This window comes from Nannospalax galili, unplaced genomic scaffold (genome assembly GCF_000622305.1).
Source record: "Nannospalax galili isolate Female #2095 unplaced genomic scaffold, S.galili_v1.0 scaffold3590, whole genome shotgun sequence".
NCBI lineage: Eukaryota > Metazoa > Chordata > Mammalia > Rodentia > Spalacidae > Nannospalax > Nannospalax galili.
This window is the reverse complement of record NW_008327242.1, coordinates 850-5592: the sequence shown is the minus strand read 5'-3', so window position 1 is coordinate 5592 and position 4743 is coordinate 850. Positions and strand designations below refer to the sequence as shown.

The window sequence follows — 4743 nt, the reverse complement described above, 5'->3', positions numbered from 1 at the left end:
TAGCAAAAGTTCTCGATCAAATATTTAAAAGATCAAGAGCTAGAAATACTCATATAGAGTGCCAAACATTAATATCAAAATTACGGTATGAGGTCCATCAACAACAAAAAAGGAAAGGCAGCCGTCTCTCTGATCTCACCAGTAACACGCTAGTATTCCATTTAGCAGGACTATTTTCAAATCACGAGGCTGGTATAGAAACCATCAAGAGAGATAAGGACAGAGGTTACACACTGCACAGCCTTGAGTTATGAGTCTACCCATTAAGCAGCTAGACTCCTCCAGCCCACGACATAGCTCAAAGGTAGCATGCTTCAAAGCTCAAATCATGAGTCATTTCAGTGAAAGAATAAACCAAAGAAGGGCACTGTAGAGACCAGACTGCAGCCTTGTAGAATGGTTTTCAAAGGCTTTTCGTTACAAACACTCCAAGATGTTGGGTCTAATAAAGGTAAATGTCACAAGAAACTGAAACTCAGACCCAGACAATACACACACACACATGGTTTAACCTTGCTGCATTGGGATCCTGTGACCTTAAAGAAGGATGAGGACAGGAAGCAAAATAGCAATAAACAACTGCTCTGGAGACAACCAATAACCCACAAATGGCCTGCACGTCAGGGAAACAGGACTGTCTGTTCCCGGCTCATTCTAATTCACCTGTCTCTTTACAGTGAAGATGAGCTTCAGACTAGAACACACATACGTTAGAAAAGATTCTATAGTGTTATATGAGAAATTAAACTTAGGGTATTTGCTGAGCCAGCAACCATCCTGGGTTATTCTCAAACACTTTGCTTTCATCGTTTTTTGAATACTGACTTCAAAGCTCCAGAGATAGTCACAGCAATTGTTTCTAGAAATGGTACTGAATATTCTAAGTTCACTCTTTGGCTCTATGTAAGCGGTTCTACCAGGCATTAAAGATTCATTGCTGGCTACTTATATATTTCTAGACTTCCAGCTCAAAGTTCAGACATATTAATTAATAGGAAGCATCTACTCTTTATTTCTTTCTATTCAGACATATTAATTAATAGGAAGCATCTACTCTTTATTTATTTCTATGTGTTTTCTCTCTAAAACAAAAACAATAAATGTGAAGAATGGTAGTTAGCAACAGCTAGCAGCTCTCCTAAGAAGCGAAGCTCACGAAAAGCGCGGGGGGAGGGAGATGAAATTAACTGCCTTTCAAGCTAATTAACATTCAAGCTAATTAACATTAAGCAGTGATTCAAATCACAGGAGATATTCAAAGTCGAGAATGCTTGAGAAAATAATCATGAAACAGAATCTATCCTAGGAAGAGATGTGCCTCTCCCTCATGCAAGCAGACCACGCCATGGCAAGCACCTGCATATGTGCAGTGAATGAGTGGCCTAACTGGGTGAAAGTCAAAAGGCCAATTGATTCGGGGTAAAATATCCAACACCATTAAAAACTTGTTGCCACGTTACTCTGCAGTAGGTATTCTCCTCATGTTGTTAGAAATCACAGACCACAGCATCTCATGCCCTGAAAGCAATTTGAAGGGGTCTCGTCCCCGCTGGCTCCCAGGCACACTCATTCTGAACATATGAGCGTTACATTATTGCTCAACTGTTCTCTGTGTTCCTTGGTCTTAACTTAGCACACGTTAGGACTCGGGCTTGTCCCTCCAGCTCTGACATGCAGTTCTCTGACATAATAAGCTGCAATAAGCCCAAAGCAGGAAACATAAATATCAGTGATAAGCTATGAAACAATGTCTCCAAACAGAAAAAAGGCAATTCTAGAAAGATCCATCTTACCTCAAAGCTCTTTACTTCTTCTTCACCATCATCGTCTTCTTCATCGTGACAACTCTGATTTGGGAGAAAAAAAGCAAAGGATATGGTGAGGAAGAGAATGGAAAAGAACGAGTTAGAATTAAATGATTTATCTTAATTTACCATCAATGTTGTTGAAGCAGATTCAATACACGCACAACTTATATGATATGATCAATGAATTCAGGAGCTAAAATGAACTGTGGTGTATCTAAAAAACGTCTTTTATGAAATTCAAATCTCCAACACCAACTTCACATGTAGCAGAGGTAACTCTGAGGTACATCTCTCACATGCTGTACACTTGCTGTTCATTTGCTTCCTTCAAATCTAGCCACAAATCTCAAAACACAAGGATCCCCTCTCCTCTTTTGTAAGTTGCCACCATCGCACGTTGACACAGGTGCACACAGTAGCCATTACTTAAAATTAGCAGAAAGCCATATACATTTATTAGAGAGATTCTTTTACAGTTGTTTTTAATCCCATTTCACCCAAAGGAAGAGAGCAAAACTTCATCAATAAGATCATTCTCTGCATATATCACTTATAAAACTGATTGTCCGGTTCTGTTGAGCGAGGGGCATATTCTTTTTCTAAGACTTATTTTTATTTTTTTCATTTATGTGTGTGTGTCTGTGTAAGTATATGCCACGTGTGTGCAGGTGTCCATGGAGGCTAGAACAGGGCATCAGATCCCCAAGAGCTGGAGTTACAGGCAGTTATGAGCCACCTGATGTGGGTGACATCTGATGTGGGTCCTCTGGGAAAGCAGCAAGCACTCTTGACCACTGAGTCATCTCTGCAGCCCTGATGAGCATGTTCTCATCTAATTCCTAGAGACAGAAGTTCTGCAGGTTAAGGAGGCCTGGGGGGATGGCGGCTGGGAACAGGGCTCAGGAGGCAGAAGACTGGTTCCACTCTGATGATGGCAACTTCAGCTCCTCTGGCTTGACAAATCACTCTGTCTCTTCATAGTGAATACAGAATAAGAGAGGGCATGTGGGTCCCTTTCTTGAGAATTTTATAGATGAGTACTGTATTTACAATATCCCATCCTTCCTTCTCCCCTGCTATTCCGCCCCCTTCTCAATTTCCTGAGCTATAATAATGGTTACACACACACACACACACACACACACACACACACACACACACACAAACAAACAAACAAACAACCTGCTGAGAACACTCAATAGTACTAATATGTACCCGTGTTTAGCGCTGACTACTTGGGGTTAGGTAACCTATTGGGGAGCTCCTTCTCTGACAAAAGCGGATTTGGATCTCTCAGAAGCCACTGGTGGCCTGCAGCTCTTCATCTATAGGTGGAACCTTGTGTAATTTCCTCTAGCCACACTGGTGTGTCAGCTGGTGTTTGTGCAAGTCTTGTTTAGGCAAGCACATTGCAATTTCAAGGGTGCAGTGTCCCTCGTGTCTGGAAGACACAAACGAGCAGCAGGTGTCTGGTCCTCTGGCTCTTAAAAAATAAAGTAGGGGCTGGAGAGATGGCTCAGGAGTTAAGAGCACTGGCTGCTCTTACAGAGGACCGGGAGTTACTGTCTGTAACTCCAGTTCCAGGGGATTCAATGCCCTCTTCTGAGCTCTGCACGACACGGGCACACTTATATACATGCAGGCAATACATTCATACACAAATTAAAATAAAATAAAATTGTGCGCTGCCCAGACACTGCTCACAATTGGGACTGTACTCATTTCCCACAGTGTGGCTCTTTCTCCTCCCTCTATACCATTCCCAGAATCCTCTGAGGGTCATACCGTGGCTGCACGACGTTTTCAATCATTCTCTTGTCCAACCTCCCAGCACAATGTGGTTTTCTATTTCTTTATAAGCTCATACTAAAGCTTTCTCTTTTCCTTCTTCCTAAGCATCTCTTAGTGTCTCTGTCCTTCCAGACTTGATCCTAGAACTTTGTCTTTTGTCTTCCCCTCTGAGGCAAGATCAGTTATACCCATGGCTTCCTCAGGAATCTAATTCTGATGAATCCATACAGTGCACTTAGAAGCCAACCTGAGGTACCAGACATCAGACATGAATGTCCAATGTACGAGATGCTTGACATCTTGTGGGAGTGACTGCTCTTGCTGTTGTGCTATCTGAAAGAAGTAATGAGGGTTATTTGGGCTCATGGGCATGGCTGTGAGGGTGTGAGGCCGCTGCCTACATGCATCAAGGCAACGGACAGGAAGGAAGAGGGCTTGGGCAGGAAGTCAGCCAGTGTGTGACCTTCGAAGGTCCACTCCCCAGTGACCCACATCCATCAGCCACACTTTCTACCCCCAAGACTCCACTGCCTCACCACACAGCAACAGCCTTTGAGAACCAAGTACTGGCATCTTTCTCATGCTCAGGATTTGATTCGCAATCCTCCCTCTTCAATCAACACCCGCCATTATTCTAGGGCTCCCTGGTTTGTATGTGGCACCCAAGGTTGAAACCTCAGCAGAAACTTGCTTCATATTTCATACGCCTCCCTCAATATCCTCCTTAGGAGGTACAAATAACAGCAACCTCGTTAGGAGGTACAAATAACAGCAATTTCTGTCACAACTACACGAGTTCATGTGTATAGCTGCCCTGTTGTGTCTGGAAAACATAATTTCTGTGTGTCATCTATCACCTCTGGCTTTTACAATCTTTCTGCCCCTCCAGGCATATGTGAGCAGCACAAATTGGACTTGGTTGGTGGGTTATTTACAAAAGAGGGCATGGAGTTGGGGGATGAGAGGTGGGTTGGATCTGGAGGTTGGGGTAAATATGATAAAAAATATATGTGAAAATCTCAACGAATTAACAAAAATATGTTTTAAATCCAGCAAAATGTTGTTGTTGCTCTATTTGATTTATAACTTACTCTTCCACAGTCAAGAACTTCCCAAGCAAATGACACCATTGTGCTGCACAAGC

At 42.7% G+C, this 4743-nt stretch overlaps 1 long non-coding RNA gene across 1 annotated transcript in view; it reads right to left on the bottom strand.

Moving 5' to 3' along the window:
- Positions 1–511: 511 nt before the first annotated feature.
- LOC103734347 overlaps positions 512–4743 on the bottom strand; it is a 5078-nt gene continuing 846 nt past the window's right edge. The window contains exons 2-3 of the long non-coding RNA XR_607283.1: positions 1794–1847; positions 512–536 (exon numbers count right to left, since the gene is read on the bottom strand). This is a non-coding gene — a long non-coding RNA (uncharacterized LOC103734347). The remainder of the gene's footprint in view (positions 537–1793; positions 1848–4743) is intronic.